Genomic DNA, 12934 nt, shown 5'->3' with positions numbered 1-12934 from the left:
ACCCAAAGAGCGGTTGCTATGAGTTGGGGCCAACTTGACGACACATAACAACAACAACAACATTATGTAAAGACATATAAGCCACAGTAAGTATATAGATTTATTTCTGATTAATCAAGGTATAAATCAATATGACAGATGTTAAGAGGGAAGGTATGGTAAATGTATGGTAGACCAAAAGGCATGATGAATAATAGCTTGGAGAACAGGAGAGATTTCAAGAAGAGCAGGCATTTAAAATTGAAGTAGTCCTTTTGTATTTAGAATGAGGAGAAAAGACATTTTAGAAATGATGTAAATCAAGGTTTATAAATGTGAAAGGAAAAGAAGTCCTGGTTTCACAATGGTTCAGGGCTCAGCTACTAACTGAAAGGTTGATTGTTCAAACTCACCAGTGACTCTCTAGGCGAAAGACATGGAAGTTTGCTTCCATAAAGATTATAGCCATGGGAACCATATGGGGCAGTTTGACTCTGTCCTATAGAGTCACTATGAGTCAGACTCTACTTGACAACAATGGAGAGATTTGAAGGAACATGTTGTACTCGTGACAAGAGGAAAACCCAGTACATCTAAAACATGTGAGGAGTGTTAGCCATAGGCAAGAACAGAAAGGAAATATTGGGCATATTGATGAAAATCTAGAGTTCAATGCTATGGACTTTAAACTTTGTGTTACAGACAATATAAATCCAGTTTACATTCCTGAAAGTGTCAATAAATACTTCCACAATTAAAGCTAAACCAACAGAATGGAGGATGGAATGAAGGGGAGACTGGAGGCGGTAAGAACAGTTTGGATGCTATTGCAAAAGGTGAGGGAAGAGTGAATGTCTTCACATTTATAATCTGCTAGGTACTCTAAGAAGTTTAAAAACAAAACATAGAGTGATAGAGTAGTAAGTGTGAAAGCTGTGGAAACACTGAGAGTATCAAATGCAGACTTCAATTTTAGTTCTTTAAAATTGTTTCGAATTGAAATAGAATATAATTGCACGAGCCAGACCTTCACATAAGACATATTTAAATATTTACTTTGTGTACATGGATTACTGATGAGATTAGAATACTTGTTCATGTTGTGTCAAGGATGTTGCAAGGATCAAATGAAACAAGAGACGTGAAAGTTCTTATAATAAACAGGTTATGTAAATATAAGCCATTATTATTATTTTTAATCCTTGTAGAAATGTTCTGCTCTTTTTTCATCCAATATCTCAACCTGTCTTAGACCTTGAAATATTAAAAAAAAAATGTTGCAAATTTCTTTTTATAAAAACTTTGTACATTTTTGGTGGATGTGCATGAGAGAGAGAGGAAAATAGGCAGACAGTGAAGAAAATGAGAAAGCTATCCTTGCTTGTCAGGTAAGTGAAACAAAAACAAACAAACAAAAAGGAGGATGATTCCCTCATCTAACCTTTACACGACTTTCAGTTTCCTTTGATTGGCTTTATACAACTGAATTCTCATAGATATAAATTTAGAATTGCTTTTACATGGAAGCAATGGTGTGAGGGATATAATGGCTGATGTCATTTGGACCTTGGCTGAAAGCAAAGAATACCAGAAGGATGTCTACTTGTGTCTTTGACTAGGCAAAGACATTCAATTGTGTGGATCATAACATTGAGAAGAATGGGAATTCCAGAACACTTAATTGTACTCATGAGGAACCTGGACATAGACCAGGAAGCTGTCATTCGAACAGAACAAGGGGACACTGCATGGTTTAAAATCAAGAAGGGAGTGCATCAGGGTTGTATCCTTTCCCCATACTTATTCAATCTGTATGCTGAGCAAATAATCCGAGAAGCTGGATTATATGAAGAAGAACATGGCATCAGGATTGGGAAGGTTCCTTAACAACCTGTGATACGCAGATGACACAACTTTGCTTGCTGAAAGGGAGGATGACTTGAAGTACTTACTGTTGAAGATTGAAGACTACAGTCTGCAGTATGGATTACACCTCAATATAAAGAAAACAAAAATCCTCACAACTAGACCGATAAGCAGCATCACGATTAATGGAGAAAATATTGAAGTTGTCAAAGACTTCATATTTCTTGGTTCTATAATCAACACCAATGGAAGTAGCAGTAAAGATATCAGAAGACGTATTGCATTGGGCAAATCCCCTTCAACAAACCTCTTTGAAGTGCTGAAGAGCAAAGATATCTCTTTGAAGACTAAGATGTCCCTAACCCAAGCCATGATATTTTCAATCACCTTTATGAATATGAAAGCTAGACAATGGATTAGGAAGATAGAAGAAGAGGTGGTGCTTTTGAGTTGTGGTGTTCGCAAAGAATACTGAAAGTACTGTGGACTGCTAAAAGAACTAACAAATCTGTCCTGAAAAAGTGGAGCCAAAATGCTCCTTGAAAGTGAGAATAGTCAGACTTCGTCTGACCTACTCTGGTTATGTTGTCAGAAGGGAACATTCCCTGGAGAAGGCTATCATGCTTGGTAAAGTGGAGGGTCGATGAAAAAGGGGAAGGCCCTCCACAAGATGGATTGACACAGTGGCTGCAGCGATGGGTTCAGGTATAGTAGGGATCATCGTGAGGCTGGCACAGGATTGGGCAGTGTTTCGTTCTGTTGCACCTAGGGTCCCTACGAGTCAGAGATGACTCACTTGCACATAACAACAAATGGTGATTTACAAAATGGTGCCTTGGGCCATTCATATAGGAATTGGAATTTTCTCAAAATTCTCAAAATGCTCTCATATTCTTGGGTTCTAGGAGCTCTGGTAGCTAGTACCTAAGGCACTTGACTGCTAACCAGAAGGCTGGTGGTTCAAACCCACCAGCCACTCCTCGGAAGGAAGGTTGGGCAATATACTTCTGTAATGATACTGCCTCGGAAACCCAAGGAGAGGTCGCTATGAGTCGGGTCTGACTTGACGGCACATAACAATAACAACAACAGGAGCTCTGGTGACAGTGCCTAAAACATTTGACTGCTAACCAGAAGGCTGGTGGTTCAAACCCACCAGCTACTCTTCGGAAAGAATATTGGGCTATCTGATTCCATAGAGATATCGCCTCATAAACCCAAGGAGGGATCACTATGTGTCAAATTGACTTGGTTTGGTTTGGTGTAGCATAGTCTACTAGGAAAAGGCAAAACAAAACAAAAAAACATCATCTTCGGAAACACCCAAACCTGTATGTGGGAGCTCTGGTAATGTAGTGTCTAAGACACGTGACTGCTAACCAGAAGGTTGGCGGTTCAAATCCAACAGCCACTCCTCGGAAGGAAGGTTGGGCAATCTACTTCTGTAGTGATACCACCGGAAATCCAAGGAGGGGTCGCTATGAGTCGGTCTGACTTGACAGTACATAACAACAACAACAACAACGACAACAAACCTGTATGTGAACATTAGTCCCGCCATTTAGTAGTTGTGGAAATTTAAGTAACTTACTGAATCTCCTTGAATTCTGTTCTTCCTTTATAAATTATTTTTATTAGGACCTATCTACTCGGCTTTGACCCGTGACGGACTTATATATTAAAACGAATGTTGCCCAGCCCTTCACTATCCACACTATTGTTGTGATGTTTGAGTCCACTGCTTTGGCTATTGTCACTCCATCTCATTTTCACTGACCCTCTACTTCACAGGTCAGGATGTTCTTTTCCAGCAATCTTTCCTGGGGAATATGCTTTTTTAGGAACGGTATTAGAGGAATTAGAAATAATACAACTGAAATGCTTAACATGAATCACACACACAGTGGTTGTTAAATAAATGTTACCCCTATTCTTCTCAAGATGCTCTGGTGGCACAGTGGTTAAGTGCTAGGCTGATAACTAAAAGATGCACTGTTCAGACTCACCAGTAGTTCTATGGGAGAAAGATGAAGAAGCAGTCTGCTCCAGTGAAGATTACAGCCTTGTAAACCCTATGCAGCTGTTATACTCTGTCCTATTTTGAGTAGTACTTGACTTGATGGCGACGGTTAACAGTACCCTTCTCAGTATCAACATTCAACACTTCCTTTGTATGGTGATTCAGATGCACACTGCATGGAATATAACAGATAATTCAGTAAGTATTTTTTGAATGAATAAAAGAAAGAGACAAAAAGATGGGAGGAAGTGTATGGGCTAAATTTTCATCTGGGGTCTCTTTCCCCGATTAATATTCGTGTTCTCCCCTAGTATATCTGATACAAGTATTATTCCCTAATGAGCTGAATTTAGAGCTAGAGGTCCAGTGACATCACCGGATTATCTGTTATACCTTTGGTCTGTGTATCATTTGGAAGAACAGTATGTCATTTATCTAGGAAAACAATTTCATAGCATTTCAACTGACAGTGCGAGAACATAGTCTACTTTCTTGATCTTTCTTTGTCCAGACATGCCCAGACTGGGGTAGTGTAAAATAGAATGTTTATTTGTGTTATATTTAATTTCAACACTTACCAAACTTCAACAAAGTAATCAGGACTCCTCTCACTGAAATACGTAAGTAATCCTATTACTGTACAATGGTTGCTGCCTGATCCTCGTTTGCAACAATCTGCTTTCCTCCCCTTTTCATTTCTAGCAAACCGGCCTCATGACTTATGTTGCCTTAAATGGAACACCCAGTTCATAACTGTTCACAAAATTTACCCTGGCCTATGCTGCCATCTGCTGGAAATTTAGTGTTACTTAGTCAAGGGCATTAAATTAAAATCTTCATAGAATTTTCTTCTTCTTGTTGTTATGTGCCGTCGAGTCGGCCCCGACTCATAGCGACCCCTCCTTGGGTTTCCGAGGCAGTATCACTACTGAAGTAGGATAGCCCAACCTTCCTTCCTAGGAGTGGCTGGTGGGTTTGAACCGCCAGCCGTCTGGTTAGCAGGCAAGTGTCTTAGCCACTATGCTACCAGAGCTCCCCCAGAATTTTCTAGGACTATTTAAATGGTTGGAGCTCTGGTAACATAGTGCCTAAGGCACTTGACTGCTAACCAGACGGCTGGGGGTTCAAACCCACCAGCCACTCCTCGGAAGGAAGGTTGGGCATTCCTACTTCTGTAGTGATACTGCCTCGGAAACCCAAGGAGGGGTCGCTATGAGTCGGGGCCGACTTGATGGCACGTAACAACAACATTTAAATGGTCACCTTTTATAGAAGGGTCTGGGAATTTATCTGGAAAAATAAAATAAACATTTTGTGCCTTTCTAGTGGGAGCAGGAAAGGGCAAAAGAAATTGGACTCATCTTCAAATAGTACTTCACCCTGTGAACAATTCACTGAGTTATTGAATCTTTCATTTAACCAACATGTATTAATAGCTTCACTGTGTTAAGAACTTTACTAATTCTACAAAGATGAGAAAGTAATGTTCACTGCTTAATAAGAGTTTATATCCAAGTAGGAACAATCACAATGAAAGGAAATACCTTTAATAAAGTATTCACATTTCTACATTACAGCAGAAATACAAACCAAAAGGGTATAGCAATTTCTACCCAGAAGTGAAGCTTCTTTCCAAATCAGGGGTTGAGGATGATACTGATAAGTGAACAAGTGTTTACCAGGAGTTCAACACAGGAAATACGATCCTGGCTAGATACAATATTATGAGCAAAGGCATTTGTTTCTAAAGGAAAACATGTTTTAGATGTCAGAAACATGTATTAGTCTAATACCCTTTATAATTTGCTGTATTTGTGTTTTTAATTTATCAAATAAATATCAGGTGATAACCTCATTTTCATAACATAAAAAGAAGAAGCAATGAAATGTATAATAAACTTTACTCAGTGAATACTATCTTTACATTTTTGTCAACTGCACAGCTATTAATATTGTAAAAATATTTATTGTATTTCTTAGATTATGACTTCTGCCTTGATACACATTTCATATTATTGGAGCCCTGATAACTGGATTCCAACAGTACTGACTCTAACAGGAGTCCTTTTTATGATCTCTGTCTACGCAGTTGCATGGTGCCTCTTCAAAGAGTAAGATTTGAATTGTTGCTTCTATTCGAATTTATTCATTAATCATGAGGTCCATCAAGAATGCCTTCACAAGAGACCATGACAGAAGTGGAGAGAAGAGGTTGGGAAAAATGTATTGAGCACTTACTACTTTTACTTCTTTACAAATAGTATCCTTGCTGATAATCATAAAAAAACTGAACGATAACATTATTGTATTAGATTTAAATACAGGATGTTAACTAGCATCTCCTGGCTCTCAAGTTAATGCGTTTCCCCTTAAAATATCAACCAGATGATTCAAACTAAAAACAATTTGTCTGAAACAGATAGTGAATTAAAATGTAATTTTAATGTAATCCACTTTCATCAAGTGGATTATGACTCATATTGATCCCCATTGGGTTTCCTAGGCGATAAATCTTTGAGGAAGTAGATGGCCTCATCTTCTCTCTGCCGAGTGACTGGTGGTTTTAAACTGCCAACCTTCTGGTTAGCAGTCAAATACCTTAGGCATTGTGCCACCGGAACTTCTTAAAATGTAGTAAGTGGTTATAAAAGTCTGTTTTGCACATATTATCACTTGCCTCTATAACGGATTCCTGGTCTGAAGCCTAGTATATCATGGAAGGGGACTTGTGGAGGTGCTGTCACCTACTGGAGCATGACAGAATTTGTTGTTGTTATGTGCCCTAAGGCGGACTCGACTCATAGCGACCCCTCAGTGGGTTTCCCAGGCAGCATCACTACGGAAGTAGATTGCCCAACCTTCCTTCAGAGGAGTGGCTGGTGGATTTGAACCGCCAGCTACTGCAAATCTGTTAAACTGGAAGCTTCTCCCCAGTATTCCAATGTCATCTACCACATCCATATATATTTTTTTCTGAATGTAGAAATGACAAAGCAATTGGAAATGTATGTAGCAGCTAAGGACCAATATCTTCTCAGGGAAGTTTCACCAAAATCGTTTAAGAATGTTATTTTCACTTTATAATCAAACAAACTGCTTATTAACTGGCATTTCACATATACATTGTTTTTTTATTTTTTTAAAAAAAACATTAATTTGAAAGTTTAATGTAATATAATTAAGATCAAAAGGAAAATTGCTTATAAACATTCTGACAAAAACTTAAGCACTCTTTGTTTCTTTTTTCTTATTTCGATGTTCTTTCCCCATTTTTTGTTCTTTTATCTCCAGTGTTCCTGTCTGTTCAAGATTTTTTCCTCAATGTCATAAGTATCAGCAAAATCATCCAAATATCACTACCAAAGACCCCAGGGAGGTGCCAAGGTACAATTTGACTTTATGGTTTTTTAAAAATACAATTTTAGGCTTTAGGATTTGGGTCCTAATGTTTCATTAAATTCCAAATTTATACTAATAAAATATCTGTTGCTGTTTGTTCTGGTTAGCTAGTGCTGCTGTGACACGAATATACCACAAATGGGATGGCCTTAACGAGCAGGAGTTTATTCTCTTAGAGTTTAGAGGCTTTAAGTCCAAGTTCAAAGTGCCAGGCTCTAGGGACTGGGTGAAAGCCCCTCAGCTTTGGGCTTTAGCACTGCCTCTAGCTCCTGGCCCACTGAAGCTAGAGGCTTTTCTTCACTCAGACAGCTGCTAGCTGCTGAGGCTGCCAAGCCCAAGTTTTACAAGCAACAAGGCACAGTCCTGATATTACCAAATCACATGCAGGCCATTAATTCAAGTCCATGGTAAGTCCCAAGGGCAGCAAAGCATGGCAGGCTGTTGAACAATGACTTGGCTACTTGCAGGGTTCAAGGTGCCATAAGCTAGAGACCATTCCCCAAGTCTACTTATATATAGGAAGCAGACCACATTCCCGAAGGCAGCTACTCAGCCATTCACAATAGATTCCACCATGGAATTGATTGCGAGTCTCATCATGGGGAATACTACATCCAGCTGCCCAGCCACTCAAACAGGCCCAACCAAGTTGACACATCAATTGAACTACCACAGTTTTCAATAAAATTAAATTTTACCTATAAATTCTTTATGGAAGGAATTTTTTTTATGTATTGAGCAATATTCATTAAGTGCCTGCTACTTATGATTCTAAGCATGGGGACACAGCAGAAGACAAGATCAGATTTGCACATGAACATTAAGGTCTCCTACTGTATCCTGCTGACAATAGTGTAATGTTATTGTTTCCAAATTAATCTGTTTACATAATGGAGAAGGGACATAAATGCCACAGAAATGAGAACAAATACAGGGTTTTTAAGAATGTAAGATGAATTTTTTTTGTTTTCCTTAATGCTACATCAAGGTCCATTATCTCTATCTAGAAGAAAATATACTATCAAGGATAATTAATTAATAATAATAAAAAGACTTTCATTAATCTCCACTTAAGAACCTAAAATGATCATTATTGATTATATATGGGAGGCTATTAACTACCAAGTTAAGGAATATTTAAATAGAGTGTCACATAGTGTTTATTTATATTTATTATATTCATAGTAATTATATCTATCTATTTATAAAAGTAATATTCAATCATTTCTTATTTATACATCTCAACGCTTTTTTTTTTTTTTTTGCATTAAAGGTTAAGGTAAATATTTACTTTCTTTCTTAGTTTTTTTTGGTGGTTGTTTATTTTTGTAGGCATGGAGATTTATTGCATAATGATCCAAAACCAAACACAAAGCCAATCTTGCTTCCTGGATATAGTCAGGTGAGGGAAAAAAGAAAAATCATGTCACAATTATTACAATAATTACTGTTTCACCAGCCACTCCTCGGAAGGAAGGTTGGGCAATCTACTTCCAGAGTAATACCGCCTGGGAAATCCAAGGAGGGGTCTCTATGGGTCGGGTCTGACTTCACAGCACATAACAACAACAAGACAATAAAACACATTTGTAAATAAGTTATAGTGATATTAGCTCATAAACAGGAATGAAAAAAATAATAAATATGAATTGACAGTAGGATGGAAATTGAGGGAGATAAAAGATGTTAAGTGACACATACTTGTACTTTCCTTTAAGTTGGACTTAAAACATTAACCCATAATGTTTTGCTGAATTATAGAACTAATATCTTCTGTGAAACTACATTTAACTCAGTGTCTGGCTAAGTAAAACATATTCCATATAATACCAAAGCAATTAGCACCTAAAGTACTTTAATCAGTACAATTGATTCAACAGGCATTTATGTGACACCTACATGTAGAATTTATTCTGCATATTGCTCAGGACACTCTAAAGAAGTACAAGAAATAGTATTTATTCTTCAGGAACTAGTATTTCATTTGGGACAAAATACAGGTAAAATATTCTAGGGAATACTGTATGGTGCATACAGTAGTTCTTTCCAACATGCACTGTACATAAAATAAGCTCCATGGGAACTCAGAGCTCATTAAGATCCTGTGTGCTTCTATTCAAAATAACACAACTACATACTCTGGGCTCACTACAACCATACTTTTAATACAACTCTACTTGACCACCTGTCCCTGATAAATACACTTTTACTGCTATCTGTGATGACAATTTCACAGCTTTTCTGCCTTTTTTTTTTTCACCTAATTCACTTTGATTTGTCTCAATCTGAACTATCACTCTTCACATTTCATAGAAAGGGCAGACATAATCAGATTCTTTGAAAAACAAACCCATGATCTCTTAAAACTAGTTCTAGAACCTGACTATATTGGTACCACATAATCCACCTTCTTGCCTAGTCCATGAGAAGTGTCTCTGCTTCTATTTAAATTCATCCCCTCCAGTTAAATTTTGGGTAACCATTTCTCCAGTCTTTTCCTGGAAAGCCTCCACTTTCTCCTACATTAAATATTTATCTCTGTCTCTGCTGGATAATATGCATTGCCTGACAGCTTAAAATATCTTACTCTCATAGTGCATAATTTAAACCCCGGCCTACTCCAGTAATCACTTCATTTCTGTTACTCTTCATAGCTATATTCTTTAAGAATTATCTATCCTGACTATCTTTCTCACCTTCAAATATCTACTCAATTCACCCTTTTGGGGAATTTGCCCCACCATTCTGTTATTTCACTAAAGTGGTCCTTACCAATGTCTTCAATAGCCTATAGCTTAAGGAAATTTAAATTATGACCTGATTCTGAGTTCTTGAAACCTCTTGTTAGAGTCAATAGAAAGGTGATACTGTAACCTCTTTCTAGTTGTCCTGGGGACATAGATAATAGTGACAAATATCATGGAGACAGCCAGAGCAAAGCATTAATATCAACAAATAAATTGCCATGAAGCTATAAGGAAGCCCTTAATATGTTATGAATATTTACTTACCACATGAGTAATAGGAGTAAACAAAGCAATAATTTTAATCAATTGTCACATTTTTTGTTGTATAAATGACACTAGAATAGTTCACTCTTGTGAATTACAAAATATCATTTCTATTAGTCATTATAAAGTTATTGATAATGTCAGCATCTACATATAGGAATACAAATTCAGAATAGAATAATAATTGTATACTATTATCTTCTAGGCATCAATTGTTTATAATTGAAGTGCAACTGATCCTGGTAAGAGACAGAAATTATCAGTGTTCCCATGTTTTAAAAAAAAGTGTGCTGAAAACATGGAAAAGTTTTCCCATGACTGAGGAGAAATGTTATGATGTGATTAATTAATGGACTGGCAACAAAAATTACACAAACAATGTGAAATTAAGAGAATTATAAATGCTCATTTTTGCCAAATATTCAAGTGTATGATCATAAGTTGTTCTACTATTCAAAAGCTCCATTATTTAATTTTTCTTAACAACAGTGATTCATGAAGCCCTGAGATAGGTTTTCTTGAAAACTATATTAAGAAAACTCACCAGTACCATCCTAGATAGATCTCAGATGCCTGTTATTGCCCATTCATCTCCACTGCTACCTGAATAGCCTTAATAACTTTTTACCTCACCTTGGCAATAGACTCCTAATTGTCCTCACTGTTTCTATTTTATACTTCCTTCAACAAATTCATGCATTGCCTTAACTTTCCCTATGTAATAATACATAATACTCATAATAACAGTGAGTAAGTACATACTAAGTGCCAGGCCCTGTGTGCAAAACCCAACCTCATCTGCAATCCTCCTTAAACCATCAGGAGGGAGGTAACATTATTATTTCCATTTTACCTACTTGGGAGCAATTAACCTATTGAGATGTGGAGTCAACTTCACATTACCAAAATTCCAACTTCTTAGTTCTAGAACAGAAGAATGTTCATTACTCAGACATTTGACTTACTCGTCCTAGACACACAAATACTTGTAAAATACACCAGATTTTCACTGTTCTCTGCTCTATCACCTATGTTCTGACACAAGCTGCACAGGGTTCACTTTTTCTCTGACTCTAACCCCCTGGAGCTAGGTCAGATCTCATGAGTTAGAGGGCCCAGTCATCCAGAGTGCCAAGTTTTACCAATACCACAGACACCAGCTGTAAGTGTAGGGATCATCAAGACTCCATTTCTGATATGCATGCTACAAATGTGAGGTTTCCCACTACTCCTTCAGCATGCCAGTCACAAGCTTGGCGGTCCCTATGGCTCCCTCACTTCTGACTGGCTGGCTCCTTGTGCTTCCTCAGGGTCCATAATTCACTACAGTGACTCACAGAACTCAGGAAAAGCACTATCCCTATGATTATAGGATTTTTTATAGCAAAAAAGATACAAATAAAGAGACACAAAGGGTGAGGTCTAAGAGGATTACCAACGTTGAGATTCCATATCCCAAAGGAACATGGAAACTTCCCTAGGACATTGTTTGTCACAAACCAGGAATCCCATGGAGCTTCAGTGTCCAGAGTCTTTATTGGAACCTCATTCCATAGTCAGTGCTGCTTGAATCATCCCTCTTCCCCTGAAGTCAGCTGATATCAGGAGGTGATCTTTATGGCTTGGCCAGCCCAGACTTGAACCACCTCATTAGCATAAACTTTCTGGTGTGGTCTGGAGGCTTGTGGATAACAAACCAATAAAAACCAAAGTCACTGCTGTGGAGTTGCTCCGACTCATAGCGACCCCTCCTTGGGTTTTTGAGGCATTATTACTATGGAAGTAGATTGCCCAACCTTCCTTCTGAGGAGTGGTTGGTGGGTTTGAACCGCCAGCCTTCTGGTTAGCAGTCAAGTGCCTTAGATGCTATGCCACCAGAGCAAAGGAGTCTCAATTACTCAGAAAATTACAAGGATATAGAGGTTATCTCTTGGGAACCAAGGACAAAGATCAAATTCTTTGGGTAAAGGTAATTGTAAACCCCACAACACCATTCACTGTGGTAATGTAGCAGTTCGCCAAGCTTGCCACATTGCATCATGCCCTCATTCTTTACATTAGTGATTCACTGCATAATACTCCGTTTATGCTACTCTCTATGCCTCTGTCCTTCCTGACCCTTTTAACCTTTTCTTCAATTAGCTAACTCCTACTTGAAAAACAAGATAACTCAGACGTTACACCCCCTAGATAACCTTCTTTGACTGGGCATGCCTTTTCTGTACTCCTAAAACACTTATCACTATATAAATAATTGGCCTCTTTCTCCTCCATACTACAAACTTCTTGTGGAACATTGATAAGTGTTAAGTTTGTAGTTCCAGTGCCAAGCAAATATAAGCTACTCAAATCATGTTTGTTTAAGAGGGGATTTTGTGATTAAGAGATTACTGGTTATCTTCAAGAAAGTAAATGTCAGATTACAATGCATTAATGATTTAATGGACATGAGTCAACTATCAGGTGCAAACCTTTCTTTCTTGAAATTGTCTACTATAAGGGAAGAACTAGATGGGACAGGAGCTGAAGAGAAAAGCAAATCATGGTTGTATGACATCAAATGTGTTGAGGAATCTAAATCAACTTGTTAGCAATTCTGCTTCCCTTTTTTTCACTTGTGTTCTGACACCACTGCCCAAGCAGTCCTTCCTGTGACTCG

This window comes from Orycteropus afer, unplaced genomic scaffold, assembly GCF_000298275.1.
Source record: "Orycteropus afer afer isolate SDZICR_OR568_19922 unplaced genomic scaffold, OryAfe1.0 scaffold00007, whole genome shotgun sequence".
NCBI lineage: Eukaryota > Metazoa > Chordata > Mammalia > Tubulidentata > Orycteropodidae > Orycteropus > Orycteropus afer.
Note: the sequence above shows the minus strand (reverse complement) of the source record.